Below are 22,567 nucleotides of genomic sequence, written 5' to 3'. Positions count from 1 at the left end.
TCGGTAAGGTTTGGTAGGTGTGGGTGTCAGTCTGCCATGCCACTGGGAAACAGTCCTTTCCAAGTAGATGTCTTGTGCTCTCTGAGTAATCTAGCTCATTGCCCAAGTCTGCCCATCTCATTCTCCTCACACACACACACACACACACACACACACACACACACACGAGGTCATCTGAGATGAGTTCATACTGGAGTCCCCAAGTCTGCATACCATTGGCTTTTTGTGACTATCCAAAAAAAAAAAAAAAAAAAAAAAAAAAAAGAAAGAAAGAAAAATGATGAGATATAAAGACAACACGAATGTAAGGGACAAAGCATCATCCACCTGACATTTTGGGAGAATCTTTGGGGAATGCTCATCGCTGTGCCTTGTGCTTTACTGATAAGCAAAGAGAGTGAGTTCTTTAGTGAAATAAACACTGTTGCTTAGACACAAAATTTATTTCTTGGAAAACCATGCATTTGTATGTTTCTGTGCTTTCCACATACGTCCTTTTTCTTTGGACAGGAGAGAGGTCAGGACAGAGACCCCTCTACCTGGTCATATTTGGTAAATATCTTTTCTGGAGTAGAAGCTTCCCAGGAGCCATTTGTTGTTACTGCTTCTACGCATAAGAAGTGGAAAGATTTTTTTTTTTTTTTTTTGCATCTGTTCTTTGTACATTCACATTCGGATCACTCACTTGGGGACGTGCACTGGTTTTTAAATTGTCTGCTGTGTGGAATTATAGAGGTGCCTCTTGGGTTTTATGCAACTGCAAACCCAAGCCAATTTAGTTCTCCCCTAAATTGGTGGCTTTTTTTTTTTTGTAGTTTATTCTGATTTTCATCACAGAAGTCACCTTCAGTTGACGAAGCTTGAGCTTCAATATGCATTTTAAAACATTTGGTCTCACCCACCTAGCTTAGGTGGGAGACCATCTACGAGGGACTACAGTGAGTAAGTTAAAGCAATCCATTTTTTTTAAAAAAATGAAATTATCTTTATTTTCTACAGATTTCAAGCTCTATACTACTTTCTGCTAAAAACACCTAGTTAAAACCAACAGCCAAATAAATTCAGTCGAAACATGTCAAAAGTATTCTTGATCCTTTGACATGCTATTTCCATCTTAAGGTTTGTCTCCCTACTGAAATGGAAACTGCAGGGTTGGGGGCAGATTGTGCTTGGTGGTGTAAGCTCCTACACAGAGCCAAAACCTAGAGTAGACATGCAACAAACGCATAGTAAGTGGGTGGGATATTTTGAGACATCGTATTTGCATTGTTGCCACATGATTTCTTCCTCTAATGTATAGACCTCATGACATCGCTCTTGTGACAGTAATGAAGCTATATTTAACGTCTAAGACTTCCAATTTGACATGCAGCCAGAGAGTACTAACTGGGCCTTAATTTATGCTAACTACACTCTGTGTTTAGGTCAAATAATTTAGGTCCCCCTGAAGAAAGCATATGTATGGCTTACTGTAAAGATGAAGGACTTCAAAAGCGAGGCAGGGTACCACCGGGGATGTTTGATTTCTTCCTTTTGAAATGTGTATGGCACAGTACAGCATTCTTGGAAGCTTTTCACTGAAAGTCATCAAGTAACGCCAGTGATGTTTTTTTTTATTAATAAATTTTATTTAAATTAAAAACAATCTCATATAACATATCAATACCAATTCCCTCTCCCTCTCATGCCCTTCGTTGCCCCCCTCCCCCGTCTCATTCCCCATCCACTCCCCAGGGAGGGTGAGGCCTTCCATGAGAGATCATCAAAGTCTGTCTAGTCATTTGTGACAGGGCCTAGGCCCTCCCCGGTATCTCTAGGCTAAAGGAGTATCCCTCCATGGGAAATGGGCTCCTGAAGTCTGTTCGTGCTCTAGGGACACATCCTGGTTCCACTGCCAAAGGTCCCATAGACTGCCCAGTCCTCCTAGCTGACACCCACATTCAGGGGACCTGGTTTGGTCTGATGTTGGTTCCCCAGCTGTCAGACTCGGGTCCATGAGCTCCTGCTGCTCAGGTCAGCTGTTTCTGTGGGTTTCCCCTGCATGGTCTTGGCCCCTTTGTTCATGACTCCTCCCTCTCTGAAATTGGATTCCAGGAGTTTGGCTCAGTGCTTAGTTGTGGATCTTGGCTTCTGCTTCCATCAGCTACTGGATGAAGGTTCTATGACGGCATTTAAGGTAGTCATCATTCTTATTATAGGGGAAGGGCATTTAAGGTAGCCTCTCCACTATTGCTTAGATTCCTAGTTGAGGTCATCCTTGTGGATCTCTGCACAATTCCCTACTGCCAGATTTCTCTTTAAACCTATAATGGCTCCCTCTATCGATGCGTCTCTTTTCTTGCTCTCCTCTATTCACCTCCCCACTCAATCTTCCTGATCCCTTGTGTTCTCCTCCCCTCCTCTTCTCCCTTTCTCTTTTCCCTCCCTCCCTCCCCCTCCCCCCATGCTCCCAATTTGTTCAGAGGCTCTTGCCCCTCTCCTCAGCGATGTTTTAATGTCTAGAACGTTGGCAATTTTTCGCTCCAAGTTTTGCAACGAAGCCTGTAAATGACAGTGAAACAAATTACATGTTTCAAGGTAAGGTTTTATGGAAATAAAAATAATGACTTGTTTCTCTCAGGTAGACAGTGATAGATATTAACAAGCCTCTCAGCGTTTCTTGTGAATCAGGACTGGTCTGGGACACTGCTATGAGCAACTCTGCTGGATTATTTCTTATTATAACTCTCAAGTTCAGTCATATACTCCTCCTAAATCACATTCTTTTCAAATACTCAATATTTAGATTAAAAAATGGGCCCCTCTTTAGTAAGTGGTATAAACCTTAATATACTAAAACAAAAAAGAGAGTGTGAGGTGTATATTCAACATTATGGCTTATGCATTCTAGTTCTTAATTTTTCTACCTCAAAAATTTGGACAAAACATATTATTGGAAACAGCTATGGAAAGAGGAATATTGCTTTGACATTACAGTAAAATTTTGATTGTTTTATTCTATTGAACTGTCTATTAAATAATGAATATATAGAGTTACAGAATTTGAAACTAATATTCTTGTACTTTGATGCTATAATTACTTTTTAATAATTAGAAATATGACATGTATGTTAAAGATAAAAATGTGTATAACTTTTCTCCAGAAGTTCCATTTTCTGAGGAGATGATTGGAAATATTAGGAAGTCATATTCATGAGCAGACTCACTGATGTCTATGATTAGAAAATAAAACAATAGTTGTGGGAAGTTTATGAAATTAGGATGCTTCTACTTACTGGAACATTGTATGGCTTTCACAATCATGGATAATTGCCATCATAAACATGCCATCATAAAAATGTTTATTACACAACAATAGTAAAAACAGCTTATTACTTAATTGTATTATAACTCTCAAGCTGGTTAGGAATAAAGATTATTACACTAATAATGCTTGGGTTGATAGTGTTATTTATTAATCCCCAAGCCAGGCTACATAAACTTCATATACTTTAATCTTTTTTTAAAACCTTATATTATTATTTCTTATTTTACATATTGATCCCAGTTCCCCCCTCCCTCCCTCCCATGTCCCCCAACTCCGCTCCCATGCTATCAGTCCCCCACTCCACAGGGAGGGTGATGCCTTCCAGGAGGGATCATCAATATCTGTCAAGTCATTTGGACTGGGGACTAGGCCCTTCCTCCTGCTTCTAGGCTAAGGGAGTATCCCTCCTTTTTTTAAAAAAAAATTTATTGTTTTTTAATTTAATTTATTATTTTACATGTGGATCCAAGTTCCCTCTCCCTTCCTCCCTCCCTTTTATCCCCTCTGCCCCCTCACATGCACCTCTGAACACTTTATATTCCTCTTTTCATTTAAGTGATAAGGGCAATTCATAAATAATACAATGTTGTATTCCTCAAACTGTTATTCCACTACTGAGAATATTGAAGGTATACTAGTATGCTATCCATTATTCTTTAAAATAACCGTTTACCAAGAGTCTAATTCCTCTTAACTTGAATGAGAATCATTCACATAACCCTGAAAATATGCAATTCAGGTGGATCTCTAAGTTCGAGGACAGCCTGGTCTACAGAGTGAGTTCCAGGACAGTCAGTGTTTCTCAGAGAAACCCTGTGTCAAAAAGAAAGAAAAAAAGAAAAAAAAAAAGTGTAGTTTTGGTTAAAAAACTTGATTGCTGTTTGAAAGAGGAAACTGAATGGCATCCCTCAACACTATCATTTAAGTACTTGCTGTGTGAATTTAAGTATGTTGTTTAACTTCTCTGAGACTTAATTTCTTCAGCGTCAAGCACCATAATCGTAGGGTTATATTGAGGCTCACTAACAGGCAGATATGTAATCTGGAAAAGGACTATTTTCAAGATTTCCGATGTTCAATAATTCATCTTATATTTCATTGGGTGCACAGGGGTCCATTTATGAGTAATTTCCCTTTACTTCAAATGTGATTTACTTTCATTTTCCTTTGGGTTGATTTGTGCTTTTTGCTCTGCCTTCTGGCTTTGAATTATGGTCAATATCTTGATAGCATTTAATTTGTATCAAATATCATGTTAATTTATAACTGAAAAAAAAGATTATTTACGTCCCTGTACAGCATAGATTTTTTTTTGTTTGGCTGTACACCTTTTTTTTTTTGCTATTCATTTATTTTTATTACTTCTCTTTTAAATTGTAATTGAAATTTGCCTAGTAGATACATCTTACTTTATTTCTACCTGTCTGTGACATTTCGTTTGGGTGTCAAAATATTTTATTTTTAAAATTTCTAAATTGTTTTAGTAGTTCTTCTAGAGTTTTACACAATATGATTTCATCACATCCACCCCTCCCCCGACTCTTCCCAGAAATACTTCCTCCTTTCTTTCCTTCCAACATTGTGCCCCCACTTTTTGCCCCCAAATTAATTCTTGGATGTGTTATCTCTCATTGGAGTGTGGCTGATTTACCAAGTGCTACACTCTTAGAGAAAACTGCTTCTCCCTTTCCAAGAAGCTAATATTGCTAATTGATTCATGGCTAGCTGTGGGGTTGTGTGCCAAACTGTGTTCTCTGTGATGGCTTTGATCTGACTTGGGCTAGCACGGTACTGTGCATGCTGTAGCAGCCACTATGAATTCACAGCCAGCGCTCACAGAGGGCAGAAGAGGGTATCTGATCCTTTGATGCTGGAGACAGAGGCAGCTGGGAGCCCCGTGATGTAGGTCCCAGCAATTGAACTCAGGTTTTCTAGAAGATCATTATGCACTCTTAACCACTGAGCTACCTCTCTAACCCCCCCCCCGTTGTTTTAATTGTTGCTTTTTTGTTTTGTTTAGTAGCTTCCATGTAACTGGATATTTATTAATCCAGCTTGAACGTTTCGTTTGTTTATATTTACTATGGATTACCTGTGTATTACCAGCATCCTGCCATTTTTATTATAACAGTTCTCAGTTTCTTTATTTTTATTTTTAACCTTTTTGTCAACTTGATTTCTTTTTATTTATTCTCCACTTCAAAAATGACTTACTGTTCTTCCTCTATTTTGACTTTTAGTGAATATATTTATATAAATAAAATGAATTTTTCTGCAGATTTCAAAAATGAAGCAGTAGCTATAGCTTTTCCTCTGTGCATTTATATCTATGCTCATACCATATGTACACACGCATGCACACACACACACACACACACACACACACACACAGAGAGAGAGAGAGAGAGAGAGAGAGAGAGAGAGAGAGAGAGAACTTCAGCACATTCTTTTTTTTTGTCCTCTTCAGGATTTTTGAAAAAGTCAATGACTTCAGTTTTCAGCTGTGCTTTTCTTCATGTGACTCATATATTATTTGTGGTGGGTGATTCTACTAAAATGCATTTACTTATCAATAATATTTATACTGCTTTAGTTTTTACATGTATATAATATGTGTGTGTGCGTGTGTGTGTGCGTGTGCGCGTGTGAGTGCATATGAGCAGACCACAATGTATGTGGAAGTGAGGACTCTTGGTTGTGTAGGCTTTCTCTCCTGACTGTGTAGGCTCTGGAAATCTGATTCAGGCTGTTAGGGGTGGCAGCAAGCACCTTTACCTGCTAAACCATCTCAATAGCCCTGTACTGCATTACACATTAGGAATCAGTTCTGTCCTGTTTTCACTTCTGACTCACCTCAAATGCATTATGTAGTTAAGGGTGATCTTGGACTCCCAATATTCCCACTCCTACTGCCCAAGTGTTAGGGTTATGGGTGCATACCTCCATGCCTGTTTGTGACCAGCTAAAGACCAAATCTGGGGCTCAGTGCCGGCTTGGTAAGTGCTTTAATAGTTGAGCTGCATTGCCAGCACTTGAGATGCTTTTTACTAAAGATGCTCATTTGTGGCCAGAAGATATTCTTCTAGGTTCCCTGGAGAGTCTACTGGGTTTAGAGGCTGTTTATTCACAAAAAGGCCTGGAGTTGCCCAGAACACCACTGGTGTAGCTGTCTCATTGACCCAGATAAAATGTGTAAGCATCCCTTGGCAGACTAAGGAGTCTTAATTACTGAGTTCTAGTCTGAGGCTCATCGTTCACCCATCAATAGGACACCCCCTGCTGTCTTTGGCTGTGGTATTCTTTATGGATTCCAGACTCTCTGCATATCTGTCTGGTGCAGATTCATGTCTTTCAGATTCTACCACTGATCTGGTCTCAGCCTCACATTTTCTAGAAATGCCCCGCTGTGGTCAGTGGCTGGCACCCTTCCCGAGATCCCTATGCTACATGGATTCATCATTATTTTTAAATATCTTTTGCTAGTTGAGTGATATCTTGGGTGTTGTATGCCCAAATACAGTTCATGAAATAAGAAATGGGTTTGTGTACTAGCCACAAAAGCTGTTTTCTTCTGAGGAGTCAACAGTTTCTGCTTGTTTGTTAACATGTGGTTGGCTCATACTGAGAATTATTGTTTCACAAATACTAAATTTTGAGTATAGCCATATACTTAGTAGTCTTCCACATCTCTCTAAAAATACTATTTCCCATTTCATAGATTAAACTTCTTTCTCAGCTTTCTTAATTAGCAATTGATTTTTACACACGGTAACTTTTAACAAAGACATCCTGGTGTGTGTGTGTGTGTGTGTGTGTGTTATATACATGTTCATGTATACATATGTGCTCATGTGCTTTATCCTTTGGACCAGAATCTTTCTGTGAATCCAGGGCACATTGATTTGGGTTGTCTGGTTCTTTAAGGGCTCCCAGAATCCTCCTGTCTCTGCCCTCCTCAGCACTGAGATCACAGCTACATGCCCCCATGTCTGGGTTTTACAGGAATACCAAGGTTCCAAGCTCAGGCTCTCACACTTGTGTGGTAGACACTGAGTCATCTCTGCAGCTCAGACGTCATTCTTTTAAAAAACAAATTGATTTAAATATAGAACACCAGAGACTTCATAGCAGAACATAGAATACTAAGTTTTGTGGTTTTATCATTTAGTTCAAGACTAGTGCTGTATGTAAAATTCCCCCGTGTATGTTTTTTAAAAGGATGTTACATATTAGCATTCATTTTGGAGAGAGATGGTATCTAAATCCAGTAACTAGTTTTTCTACATGAATCATTCATTGAAACTTTGTCTTGTTTCCTTGGATATAAAACCCACAGTAATGCATTAACAAATATATATTTGTATCTATATTACATTGTATGAATGTGAGTGTGTGTGTGTGTGTATGTATGTATCATTGCTTGCTTGGAAACAATTATCTCTATAATCTGAATTTCAAGTATGTCTAGTTCTTTAACATAAGGATTATCCAATACCACAATAAACATTTCTTAAAAAATAAAGCACCACCAACCCCCAGAGTTAAATGATGACATGTACAAATAGAGAAACCTGGAACATTTTTTATCAAGGTTGGATACCTTCTCCTATTTCTTGCATTTCATCTGTGATGATCTGTGGTTAAAAGAAGCCAGGGCAGTGTGTTTTCCTCAAATTATTATTAATAAACACAAAAGGACTCTGGGAAGGAAAAACTGATTAGGTTTCTTGAACTCAGCTCAGTATTTAAACAAGAGAAAATTGATTACTCCTTTGAGCAAATTGTTAATTATCTAATGTTAGTGACATCACTTAAATGGCTGAAAAGTATTCTTTGTGTGAGTGTGGGAATATACATGTGTGTTCTGCTGCATGTATAGGTATATTGGTATTTGTGGAGGGAGGTAACAGATCTTGAGTGTTTTTTGTTTGTGTTTTGAAACAGTGTCTCTAACCAGCCAGGAACTCACCCAGTGTGCTAGGCTGACTTGCCAATGAGCCTCAGGGATCCACCTGTCTGTCCCTCAATCTCAGGAATTTTAAATACACATTACTACACATGCCTTTTTTTTTTAAAGACATATTTCTGGATATCAAACTCTAGCGCTTATGCTTGGAAGGAAGGCGATCTTACCAGCCCCTAGAAAACAATTCTTTGTTACGCCCAGCACTGCTGTCCCTCCACACCAGTCTGAGCTTTGAGCATGACCCAAGTAAAAGTTCTCTCTCTTCAGTAGTGGCTGCATGCGAAGTGAAGGAACCTGGAAGTAGGCACTGTCAGTACATTCCAGAAGAAAGTAGCAGTCAGGGGAAAAAAACGTAGACTTGTTATTGCTGCCCATCAAACATTTAACTTTAGTTTTAACTGATTTTTCTTGAGACAATTAAACATTGTATTCAGCTGTTGCAAGCAAGTTTTTTTTTTTTTTTTCTGGCTATCTTTAGCCATTTTCAAAGGCTTAAGGGGAGAGGTGTGGCTAGGATTTAGAATGCAGCAGTAAATTTTCCTCCCCTTACCTTTCCCCTCTGTTTTCTCTGCCTTCACCTCTAGTGCTTTCTTCTCTCCTTTCCTAACACTGTTTTTTTCACAGTCATCATTTTGTTCTTAGAATGAACGGGTGATTGATAGCCTAGAGAATTTGTCTCTATCCGAAGATTTTGGAGGCTATAGTAATTTTGCCTTCACCTCATTTACAGGTTCTTGGATGATGAGGGCTTCCATTTTGAGTTGTTTCTTACATGAGTGCTTGTCATACTTGAATATGCTTTCTCTGGTTCACATAGACTGCTAATTAGTGGTGAATCATTTCTTCATTTTGTCGCCTGTTTCTTGAAGGGAAACAATGGAATCAGAGACATAACATGGAAGTGAATTCATGATTTAATATATTCATTATTTAATCAATATATTTAATTAATTAATATATTTAATATATTCATGATTTAATAATAAATATTGAATATTTATCTTAGATCCTTCCTGTTTAGGTTTTTAAATCACAGTTTTAAAAAACATTCACTTATTATCTATCTCTCTATCTGTTTACAACTTTATTTGCATATGCGCATGTGTGTATGCTGTGGTGTGCATTCGGAGGTCACAGTACAACTGGTGGAAGCAGCTTTTTCCTTTCACTGTGTGGGTTCCACAGGGTCAAACTCAGATTGTCAAGCTTGGCAGCAAGCACCTTTACTCACTGGATCATCTCGCTGGCTCTAAGCTACGTGGCTTAGCACTGAAGAAATGATAAGTTTCTATCCTATCCATTTCCAGTGATAGCCAGAATGAGAGGAAAATACCTTTCATTTTCAAAAAGTCGATGCTTTATTAGTTTTGTTGACTCCTCGCTGAAGCTTCTTGTAAAGAGGGAGCTATGGATGACTCCTTATAGAACACACTACACTAATGTTTCTGAAGCCCGAGCTGAGAGCAAATAATTGAATGACAATTTTTAAAAAACCATTCTTAATAAAAGACAAAGGATATTTATCTTCTGTTCTGCTTTGTCATAAATATTCCCTATATAATTTCTGAAGAGGAGGGTGAAGCAGCCTTAACCCTGTCACCATGAGGCACTTCCTGTAACATACTGTTTTCCCATCTCTTTTAAAACATACTTAAGTATTTGAGTGTTTTTATTGATTTTTATTGGTTCAAAGTTAAAACAAACTCATTCTCTAAGAAGACTCAATAGGAGCATCACCTCATTCTCTAAACTAAACAATTAGCTGATTTAAAACTCATCAATTATGGGGACGCGTATAAGTGAACAACCCTGGATGCTTGAAGTTTCATGGGCTTCATAGTTAATTTGCTTCTCTCATGAGCTGACATTAGTTTTCCTTCCAGAACCACAACTACATTCTTCAACATTATATTGCTGAATGTGGTGTCCTAGGAAGTCAACTCTTGATATCCAAGGAGCTTTACTCTAGGGATCCCTGAACATACCAACCCCGAAGGATGCTGCATGGCTTAGGGAAAATGGCATAGGGTTTGTACATAGACAACACACTTCTTTTTGTCTACCTATATCTTTAGCTTAGTCATAATTTCTCACATAGTGTAAATACTATGTAAGTGGTTATTACTCTGTACTTTTAATGGAGTGATGGTAAGGAAAAGTTTTCATATATGTTTAATTTGACACATTCAAAAAAAAAAAAAAACCCTTGAATTTGTGACTGGCTGAACTCTTGAGTGCAGAACTGTGCCTATGGGGAGATGGTGATGCCTACAAAAAGACTGTGAGGTCTGCACTATAGGAAATGAGCCTAAAGCTTCAGATGATAGTGCTCTCAGGGCTTATATTAAATACATGATTAGAGTCACAGTTGAAAGCAGGAGGTACAGCTGATAGCCAAAAGAGAGGATGCCAGACCCAAGAACTGTTTGTCTCAGCAGCCAAGGATATGTTCTAAAGGCATGGGGTGGGGGCCACAGATGCTCTTGAAAGCCTGTCACTTCTGATGATGATGATGATGATGATGATGATGATGATGATGTGTGTGTGTGTGTGTGTGTGTGTGTGTGTGTGTGTGTGTGTGTATGTTGGGTGGAGTTAGAAGGAACGCCTTGCTCAAAGATCAGAGACGTACAGTATGACCTTGGTCCTGGCAACTTCTTAGTAAAGAAAGTTATTGGTCATCAAGACAATTTTCCAAATTTCAAATTACAGAAGGGACATGGAGACATGTGAGTTAGGAGCCAAGTGTCTGCATTTGGCTTGTCTTACTGCCTCACATTAACTGTGATTTTTTTTTCCCCCAAAAGATTTTGGTCTCTCTGAGTTTGTTTTCTCACCTGCAATTTGATAATGGATTTTTTTTTTCTGGTTGTCTATTGATACAATCAGATTGTAACAAACTGTCCCCAAATTTAGTGGCCTGAAATAAACCTTGTTCATTTTTACTGTGAAATTGAAACATGGACAGAGCTCAGTGAGGGCCGTTGGATCGTTCTATTGAGAGAAAATAGGGTAGCTTAAATACTGAGTTAGTGTCACCATGACTCGTCACTAACTGAACTCATTCACCTGTATGATGGCCAATGCTGGCAAGCTTCTGGTACCTTAAGTGGTGGCTACAGTGCCTACACATGCCTACAAGAATGACTTATAGCACAGTAGCTAGCTGTCAAGGGCAAATGCAGTTGTCCAAGGCAAAGCTGTTATCCATTTGCGAGTCATCTTCAAAGTTATCCAGGGTCACTTTGGCCATAGTCACTATTCTATTGTTTGAAAGGAAGGAACACAGACTTCCGTGGAAGAATGATAATGTCACATTGCAGGAAGAGTATGTGGGATGGGACATAATGCTGTGGCCATCTGCAGAAAATGCCATCTGCTGCAGGATAATCATAGTAGTGTTTATCAAGAACACTTAATATATCCCGAGAGCATTGAGATTTGTAAGCGCATACTACCTCATTGAACACATCACTACAATGCTGCGGGGGAGACAGTGTTGTCATCTACCTATTTTCCAAATGAGAGAGATGCAACTTGGAGAATGAGAGGTGGAGTTGAGATTTGAACCTGTTTTCATGAAGACTTGTTCTTTGAACTGAACAAGAACTTTGTGGCAATTATGCAAACTTCAGTGTCTTTAAAGAGAAAATTAGGCAAGTTTTCAGGTCATTGATATCAACAATTTTCAGGCATAGTAGTTGTGTCCGGTTGGCTGAAGTATTGTCATAATAATGTAATGATAAAGTTTTGATATTTTGTAAGAGAAATGCTAAGAAGTGTTTCAATTTCATTATTTTTTTTCTCTGATCATTTTATGTCCTCATCCCAGCATCCTTGGCCAGAGCTGTTTTTAAATTATGGCATCAAAGAATGTGAAAGCTGTAAGAAATATTTGATGGTGTATGGCACAGCTCACACGTGTATTTCGAGTCTTTATATGTGTTCTTTAGCGAACTCATGATGTTGGTAAATATTGGTTTCCCTTGATGTTTTCAGGTAAATGTAACATTTATTGAAGTTGGTCTATTTAGTCCTGATGAAGGAGAGATACGGGGTGAAAGATTCTTTTAAAATCATTTTGGTGGTTAAATATTTGGGCACTTGTACTGGATTTTTTCTCGTTTTTAATCTGTTAATGTTTAACTAAGTAGCAATATGTGGGCAGTACAAGAAAGAGAACAGAAGGTAATGTCCCCACACCCCAGAGCCTGCTTTGCATAGGAAGTAGACTGCAAAACTGACTGGTTTGAGTCTCAGAGACTGGTTAGGGACAATAAATATGTGGCCTTTTTTTTCTTTCTTTCTTTTTTTTTTTTTTTTTTTTTTTTTTTTTGTTTTTTTTTTGCATTTCACTGAACATGACAAAAGATTCCTGAATGTGTATGACAGTGTGTTTGTGGCAGGCAGGGAAATTGATTTCGCTTCTGCACAAGCACTAGTCAGTGTGTAGGTGAAACCTTCTGGGAGTTGCTGTGGATAGAACAAAGCTAGAACCCCCTTCTCTGATAAATCACCATGGTTCATGGAGAGGGGATGTGCAGAGCAGCGCGAGAAGATGGCGATGGCCGGTAGCTCCAGCTTACCTTGACCTGAGTCTCAGACTGAGTTCTCAGCTGAGAAACCCCACACTGTGGCCATGAAGGATCACTTGCTGACAATTGCTTCCTGTGGTTAAAGGTCCAGGACTCTATCCCTGTGTAGTAGTGTTAGGATTTCTTTGTTTATGGGGTTTCTTCTGCCACAGAAGGGGCCAGCTTGCTCTGGGTATCTTGTGTGGGGCAGGTTGGTTTGACTTCCTCCTGGGCCTTGGGAGATAAGCTCAAAACCATGCATTAGCCCCTGAATTTGGACCCCAAATGGGTCACCTAGCAAAAGAATCAAGTTTATTTTATTTTAATGTTGTTTCTCTATGCATGCCATTCAGAAGATTCAGAGGCAGACATCTCCTCCACAGCCTAGACAGTTTTGGTTGTCAGACTGCAAGGTTTTGGATGTGTTGGCAGGGAGAAAGTACCTGGTGCTGCGTGCTCAGCATGGTGCATCTGTGTGTGGTAAGATAATCAGGGACCTGTCTGCCACCATGCTCTCCTTCAATCACTGCTGTGGCTCAGGAGCTCCACACTTGATGTGAGCATGTTTGATTTTATTCCAACTACTTCCTGAGACTCTGGGCTTTGATTTCCTTCTTTTTCCGTTCTTCTCCCTCCCTCCCTTCCTCCTTCTTTCCCCTCCCCATCTTTTCTCCTCTTTCCTTCTTTCCTCCTTCCTCCCTCCCTCACTTCCTTCTTTCCTTCCTTCCCCCTCCTTCCTTCTCATCCTTTCTTCCAAAATGAAAAAAAAAATCACATTTCAATGAGTTCCATTATTCAATGTTACAAAAAGATATGAGTTTCCTGAACATAAACAATGAAATAAACTTTCTTGAGAAAAGTACATGGGAGGGAGCAGTATCAGATAGTCAAGAGAAGGTGCATCACTGTGCTTAGAATTAATTAACTAGTTTGATTTCCTGTGTTTTTATTGTTTAATTTTGCTTGTTTGACACTTTCATCCAAGTATGTAATACATTATGATTACCTCCTCCCCAGTTCCTCCTTCCTATCCTTATCAACCCTCCACACCTCTTTCCCAAACTCATGACTTTTGATGGGGTTTTATGACCCATTTGGCTTAACCAGGCTGTGTGTGTGTGTGTGTGTGTGTGTGTGTGTGTGTGTGTGTGTGTGTGTGAGGTCATTACCTTGGAAGTATTCAGGAGTCTCATGGAGTCATCAGTGGAGACACAGGTGAAGGCAATTTCCCTTCTCCCTGAATCCCCCAGCAGCAAATAGGATCCTCCGCCCTAAGTCCTTCTTCCATCCACACCTGGCTGTTGACAGCCTCATTCTTGTTTGGACCCAGTGCAAGCATTTGCAGGTGCTGTGGGTTTGTGTCTACAATGGCTAAGTCCTGCCCAGGAAATGATACTTTGCAGCCTTCTCGTTATTATCTGGTTCCTATATTCTTTCTGTCCCCTCTTCTACAATGTTCCCTGAACTTTTGAGGGACAATACAAATAATGTATTTAGCAATGAGCACACTTACTTACTCTTAGTACTCTGTAAACCATGACATTTTACATTCATGACCAATAACCCCCCTTGATATATATATATATATATATATATATATATATATATATATATATATATATATAAGAATTTGAAGGGAGATGCTCTGCATGGCTGGAGAAACTCCTCAGAGAAGCCTCCTGGTTGGCTTTGAACTTGTAATCTTCTTGTTTTCGTTTATCAACTGCTGAGAGATTACAGACATGTGTCACCATGTCTGCCATTGCGCGTTATTTTCTATGTTCAATCATTAATTTCCCTGGAGGAAATCTAGGAGGAAGGCAACTAAATCCAAGGAAGGTGACATTTGATATTTGATCAGTTCAGTGTTGGGAAGCTAGAGGCTTCACCCTTGCTGGTTTGGTACAAAGTTGAGCAGAGGGCTGCAGATGATAGGATAGTTCATCTCTGAATTTTCTTGTGATTTCATGAGGGAGGTAATATACACACCAAATATTGTGCACCATTGTGAGTCCTGTCCTCAGCTTTCTCTGTGAGGTGACTCTCCCTGAAGTAAGTTTAATAAGCATATCATCACAGATTAAGTTTTGATGTATTTTGTCCAGTTAACAATAGTACATTGGAATGTCTTAGTGTTCAGTGTTCTTCCTGTCCTCCAAGGGTTACTTTTTCATCCTTGGACGTTGCTTTACATTAACCATTAGAACATGACTTAATGCTTCAGGAGTCAAAGAGCTTAGACAGTGCCAGCTTCAGTAAATGCCTGCTAAATCAGTTCACACCTGGGCAGGAGACTACTTCATTTAAGAGTGGCTCAAGACAGGTTTATCTGAACTCTTCATATTTCTGTAGGAGCTCTGTAATTACAGATGTGCATTACTGTGCCTGGCTTTGAATGTGTGTTGGGGAATTCAAACTCAAGCTGCCACTCTTGCACAGGCAAGCATTTTATTCACCAAACCATCTTCCTAATTGCATAATTTTTAATATGACATAGAAAGTCCACATGTACACGCTACTGCTTTTGAGGCTGCTGAAGAGAGTGATTTATAAGTTCAGGGATTCCATTCAGCCAACTCTCCACATCCACAGGTTTTATATACATGGATTCAATCAAACAAGGGTTCAAATATTCAAAAGAAATGATATCTGCCTGAGCCAGCTCCTGGAGACTGATGCAGGAGTATAATACTTTCAACACATGCCTGAGCTGTGGAGTGAGTTCAGTGTCAGTCTGGAAAACTTAGTGAGACTGTACATTAAATAAAGTGACATAATGTGGAATGTGTCTCAATGAGAGAACACTGCCTATCCTATGAGAAGCCCTGAGTTCAATTCCCACTACATGTATGCATGAGGGCACATACACATGCATACAACTTAGTTCTCTACTAAGACATGTAAAGACAGGTTTTTCTTGTTATTATTTCATATAGCAGCATAGAAGAAGGTGTTAATAAGTTATATGCAAACACCATTCCTTTTATAGGGACTGAACATCCAGATTTTGGCATTTATTGGAAGTCCTATAACCACTTACCCATAATCAACAGCGATGACTATTTAATCTTACTACAGTAGATTTTACAGGGACACTAATCATATAATTGCTATTTCCAATAATCAATAGTTATCTGTGTTGAATTTCTTCATCCATTGCAAGTTACTGAGTAGACATATAACCTAGGCACTATGTTAACTAGGGTTGGCAAAGCATGAATGTGTAAATACACTTCTTACTCTTTGAATGTGCGGGCATTAGGCAAATAACCACACTAATAAATGATTACACATGTGTCCATATGGAACCACAATTTTATGAAGGAAATAAACAGGGAATGGAAATTGAGCCATGGCAGGGCGACTTTATATAGAGCAGTTGACAACATCTCATGAGCAAAGAAAGATTTGCGAGTCTGAAGCTTGGAGAAGGCAGGGGAAATCTAACCACTGGAGTCTCCATCTGGAAAAGGACTTATCACATTTGAAAGCAAAGCCAGTATGATGGCAAAAGTGAGATGATAGAGTTGTAAGAGAAAATGTGGGGAGGCTGGGCCTCTCGTGGGACATTTCAGGTCATGAAAGGCTTCAAATCGTGAGAGAGACACCAAAGTAAGTGAGCTGATCCAGTAAGCAATGTGTGGTTTGAGATAAACTGGAGAGGAAAAGGCTGGAGTAGAAAGGTCACAGCGAAACTTCAGCTTGTTTGAAAGGTCTATCAGCTGGTAGATTCTTGTTGAATGGGTAACCTATCCATTGAGGTTATAGGGAAGTAAGTATAGGGAAGTATATATAATAATACTTGTTTCCATCTTTTTTATTTTTAATTGCAAAGATCAGTAACTACTCTCACGTTAAACCAAGTCCAGGAAACAGACTTAGAGTAGAAATATAATTTTGATGCCTTTACTTTGTGAACCTTTACAACTGGAGAACCTTTACAATGGAAAGACCCAGATTCTTTAAAGCCACAGATACAGGACAGGGATATAGCTTAATTGCTAGAGTAGTCACTTGGTATGGACAAGGCCTGTGTTGACCACCAGAAACATATAAACTGGGTATGGTGGTATATTCCTGCAATTCTTAGCATTCATGATGAGAAGCTGGAGGATCAGAAGTTCGAGGTCATCCTTAGCTATGTAGTGAGTTTGCAGTAAGCTTCAGACAAATAAAACAAACAAAAAACAAAACAAAGAAACAAAGAAACAAACAAAACCCCAAAGCATGTATGTGTCTTCCTTGGGCAAATTGTTTCTATCCTTCTCATTAGGTCAGGGCTCTCCCTTCTCTATCTTGCATTCCTGCATCTGCTGAATGTCAGTAGTCAGTCATTCACAGGCCTTTTCAAGAAATTTATGATCTTATCTAGTACATGACTCTTGCTTATTAGTTGGTTTCCTGCCCACCTCCAGGCTATATCTTGTCCTGAGTCCCCCCTGTCTTTCTCTCTTCCTATTTCTTGGCTGCTGTGAGGTGAGCCACTTTTCCCTATCACATGTTCCCTCCCTAAATGCTCTACTCTCTTCTCACACAGATTCAGAAGCAATGGGGAGAAGTCTCACAATGTTAGCCAAAATAAGTCCTTCCTCTCTTAGGTTTTTTTTTGTTTGTTTGTTTGTGTTTTTGTTTCCTGGTAATTTTTGTCACAGTGATGAAAATTATCAGAGGAAACTCTGGAAGATGGTCTCTACTCCAAGTTATTTGAGATCTCTTCCTTTTCATCCCATCCATTTACATCTCTGTCTTTTATGTTCTCATGGAAGGTGCTAGTCTTCCATGCCTAGCTCCTTCTCTGTTGGGAGTCCTGTTGCCCAAATGATGTGTGAAGATGTAAAACAACATTCACCATCAGAGGCTATTTGTAACTAATCGAAGGATATAACCCAGGGAATGTACCCCAGGACTCAGCTGTGTTGTGGACTTGACAAGTTCTGTCTTTAATGGAGGACTCTGTTAACCTTATCTCCAGGGCCTCATCTGCCTACTGCTTTCAGAAAGGACCATGAAACCAAATTCTATTAGGGGGTTGGAGGTTAATGTGCTTCCTCTCCAGGACCATTTTCTTTTCGGAGAAAAAGAAGAGTAATGTCTTCTTAGTGGTAGAATTTCAGGTAGAGGTAAAAGGGTGTCTTGAGTGAAGTGGGCATTTGCTAGCACTTCCAGCAGCAGAATCTTCAAAGCTTGTTCCAAGTGCCTTGGCCAGAAGAGCAGATCTGATGCCCAGTGACATTTCCCTGGTTGTGTTCTTGGCACTACCCTCACTCTGCTTTGCTCCCTGTCACTTAAAGATAAAGACCGTCCCTCCCCCTTTCCGCAACCCATCTGACTCACCCATGCCCATTCTTGTCTTGTTCCTCATTCCATGCAGCATTCCGAATAAGACTGTAGACTTCAGAAACTTGATCCTTAGGCCACTCTCTCTTATTTAGTGTATGCTTTGATTTTAGCCCCATGTTAGAGGGATTTAAGGATGTAAAAGACTTCAGTTAGAACACTTTACTGTGACTTACAATGTTCTATATGTAAATAATACCAAGCTTTCACATGTTACTTATTTTGAATAATAAACTTTTAGATGGCAGTAATTAATGCAATCAAAATGCTAATTTTGATGAATGCAAATGTTGATATTTGCATATATTAAACTTATTGAATTCACTGGATGGTGATGGCCCATGTCTTTGGTTCTAGCACTCAGGTGGCAGAGGCAGGCTGTTGTCTGTGAGTTCAAGGCCAGCCTGGTCTACAAAGTTAGTGTCAGGACAACCAAGGCTACACAAAGAAATCCTGTCTCCAAAAACAAAATAAAATTACTGAATTGCAGATGGTTATTACTATTTCTCTCCACTTCAAGATAACGGAACCAAAAGGCTGAGAAAAAAAGTGACTTGCTCCAAACCCTACAGACACTTAGAAGACAAGTGCCCATTTCCCACCGTTTTAGCATGTGACCTCTCCTGACAACAGAGTATTTAATCTAAGAGAATGGGAGTAGGGGAACATCTCCAGACTAGATTTACAGACCCATAACACAGACTTGATTATCCATGGTGGTCCCCTTCCTGTGCAGTCAAGGGGACTGGAGGCTGGAGAGGCCAGACACTAGCAGATTGTCAGAGTCACCTGAGGCCAATCAAAGCCTTGATTAGGATTCACAGGATCCATTCTACTGTTGTTTTTTTGCCACTACATTTACTGTTACATGATGTTATGTCCTTTGAATTAAAGGCTATATTCACTTTAGAACTTAATTTCCTTTTGGCTAAAGGTTGAATGTATTTGACGAAGGGTGATGTACAAGACATAAAAAGTGGGTTACATAGAAGGAAACTGAGACGTGAGTAACAGAACTGGGCTAATTCTGTTGAGCAAATGGTGGCTAAAAGTAGATGCTTAGACAAGTAACGGAACAGCTGGCTCCCGAGCATCAGTCCCATGACGCAGGGCAGTCTGTCTATTAGTTCAGGTTCACCTAATGACCTTGTTCTGTACATGGCCGTTTCCCTCGCTTGTCAGCTGCTATGTCTAAAAGTCAGTATTGGTAAAAACATGTCTGTAAGCAAGATAGGTTTTAAAGGGCTCCATAGCTTTCTCTTCTGCTACAGTAATACACTTATAAGAGAAATCAGATTGGGAAAGGAGAAAGCTGTTGGGGGAAAATTCTGTTAAGCAGATGTCTACTCTGAGAACTGAGAATATGAAAAATGTTTTGACACGACGTTCGAGATTATGAAAGAATGCTGATTCATAGTGTTCTAGAATCACCAAATGTTGTGCTATAAGGAACCCGAGGGATCTCCTAGTATGAACCCCGCATTTCGATGTGAGCCAAGAAGATCAAATAACAAATGGCTCAAGGATACAGCTAGCTAGATGCATGGGCACTTTTGGCTTTCTTCTGGACATTTGACTGTGAAATGTCATGTATAGCCATTCCTTGGTGTCTACAGTGACTCCCCCAGATTCTGCTCATGTTGTGTTTGCTCATAACTGATACCCATACGCCTATATATTTTCACTTATCTTTAGGCACTTCATATCTTTCCTCAGGAGACTCAGGCAGGAGGATCTCAAGTTCAGGGCTGGCCTGTACTACATAATGAAACCACGTGTCAAACAACCAAACTTGGAATATTACTTGTAACCTCTAATGTGATATAAATGCAATGCAAGTCGCTATTCTCTGTTGTTTAAGGAATCCAGATAGGGTGTGTGATACACTCAAACATTACCAACGTTGCTCTGCAAGACACAAGACTTTTGCTTCCTCGAGAGATAACCCTTTACACTCCCTCTAGACACCAATGGTTGGCATTGGTCGTTGAGTTGATATTTTAGAGGCATGTTTTGGGGAGGAATTGAGTTTTAGGAGACGGAGACGCATTTTCACATCGGTGAGGATGAGAAGCACCATAGGGAACGAGCAACGGAGACACAGAATAAATGATGCCTTCAATAGAGCTGAGGAGAGAGCCAGAAAAGCTGTCGGTGGGGGGGCCTGTGAACGTCTTCATGTATGTGGCTTCCGCTTCGTCTCTGTTATATGGAGAATTTTTCCTTTTGGCAATCTTGGGAATGTTTCCCCCTCAGATGTTTCTATCTAATGATGGTTGAACTCGTGGATACAGAACCTGTGAATCCAGAGGAACAGCCATTGAATATTGAACTTGCCTGCCTTAGGCTCACATACCAAAACACAAGGATAAGTAAATCTCCCAGAAGACACGCGGTGGCTCACAACCCTCTGTAACTGCGATCCTGGAAGTTAGGGCATTTTCTGGTCTTCAGGGGCACTGTATGCCAATGTCATACAGACATCCGTGCAGGCAAAACACCATACATGGGATAATAAAATGCATTTAAAATAAAACAAAAATCCAAAGTGAATGTGGCAAGAAAAACCAAAGGCGAGATTCTAGCCCTGACTGATCTGGTGACTGATGAGGACTTTTTCCTTGGCTTCCGTTTCCTGACTCACAGAGAGAGGGGGCCAGGAGTATTTCTGAGCTCTTCAGACTTCTGTGTCTTTTCTGGAAAGAATAATGATCTTCCCTTTTGCCTCATCTCACAGTGATTTTCAAGTGGCCCAGGGTTATGTGTGGGAAATGCAAGACTTTAGTCTAGAACCAGTGTCAGGGACGTGTTCACTTGCCAATAGCAGGGAACCAGCCTCCTGGTGGAATCTTACTAGATTTGGCTCTCCCATGCAATAAGACATATACCAGTAGGAAATACAGGCCTGGTTTGCAGCCTAGTGTGACTCCCACGTCTGTGCACTGGTTTGTCTTCTGCTTTTGCGTGAAGGCTTTATCCAGGCTTAAGACCCATGCCCACCATCATACTCTTGCACAAATTTCCTAGAGTGTGTGGGAAGCCACTGGTGTCTGAAACACCTAAAAATGATAGGGATGAGAAATTTGGAACCACAGGCTTCAGGGTCAGACTCCCAAGTCCTACATCTGACAAGTTTGGGTGGGTCACATACTTCCCTCAGCCTCAGAGTCCTCCTGAAGTCCTGACTAGATGAAGCAATAGAGTTGTAGTAAAAATAAAGAAGACGGTGAAGATGTAATTTCCACAAACGTTCCCATTTTCCCACTGTTTTCCATTCATTAAAGTACTCATCTTCCTGAACCAAACCATGCTTTAATTACTTATTATTTTTAATTTCAGTGACACAAAGTTCAGATAGAAACTGTTTAACCAACTTTTATTCACCATTATTTTCACATCAAAAATGCTGCCTGTCCTTGGCTTACTATGCCAGAAACAAACAAACACCTTTGTTTCTTTCTACAGTGCCAGGATTTATTGAATAATGATGTGTTGACAAGCCATGCAGAGGGTTCATTGGCAGCCATCTGTTAGATAATCCTACTTACCCAGGTAATCTGGATGAGGTCAATGCATATTCTTACTTATTCTGATTCTTATTCAGATCTTACTGAGCAATAATAGCTCCCTTATTACATTTCATGCAGCATGCAATAAATCTCTCTTGGTCCTGTGTCTGCTTATCTGTATAGATGTGGGGTACGGAATAAATGCAAGTTAAAGAGGCTATAGTAGAGTTCTAGAGGTTTCAGAAATAGGCAGAGAGAAATGCAAACAAAATCAATGTTGATGAGAGAAGAAACTCAAATCAGTGTCTTGAAGAAACTGCTGCTGTAAAGTCAGGATTGAAAGCAAAGGTGCAGCTTTCTGCAGAAACAAAAGGGCTTGAGTCCACAACAGAAATAGGTCAGATAGGTCCAGACAAGTGAGCAGCGAGGCAGACACATGGCAGGTTCATAGCCCATGTCAATAATGGGGATCGAGTCTAGCTTAAGCCCCAGAACCCAGTTGGGAGTTCGGTTCTTGACGCACACACTTAGTATTAGATGACAAGTCAATGAAGCAGAGATGTCCATTCCAGCCCTTGTACTCAACATTTGATGGGGTCCAGGTGAGGGAGTTATGCCCTTTCTTGGTCTCCTGTGTCTGAGAAAACCTAGGGACTGCTTATCCTGATGGAATTAACATGCCTGGTGTGTCCCTGCATCTCATTTTACCCCAATAAACTTGTGATTTCAAATAAAAAATGTCTGCTAATTCAACCCAAATATGCAGATATGGCAGGTAGTAGGTTATGATTAACTTTACTTAAAGATGGTTTCAATACTGCCAGTTATATTTCATTTAAGAATTAAAATTTGTTATCTATGCATGATAATATTT

At 39.8% G+C, this 22,567-nt stretch overlaps 1 protein-coding gene across 1 annotated transcript in view; it reads left to right on the top strand.

Moving 5' to 3' along the window:
- The window catches only part of LOC127237789 (metabotropic glutamate receptor 1-like), a 121,510-nt gene that overhangs the window by 77,481 nt on the left and 21,462 nt on the right, over positions 1-22,567 (top strand). The gene's annotated exons all lie outside the window — the stretch shown is intronic.

This window comes from Phodopus roborovskii, unplaced genomic scaffold, assembly GCF_943737965.1.
Source record: "Phodopus roborovskii unplaced genomic scaffold, PHOROB, whole genome shotgun sequence".
In the NCBI taxonomy this organism is placed as follows: domain Eukaryota; kingdom Metazoa; phylum Chordata; class Mammalia; order Rodentia; family Cricetidae; genus Phodopus; species Phodopus roborovskii.
Note: the sequence above shows the minus strand (reverse complement) of the source record. Positions and strands in the feature narration are given on the sequence as shown.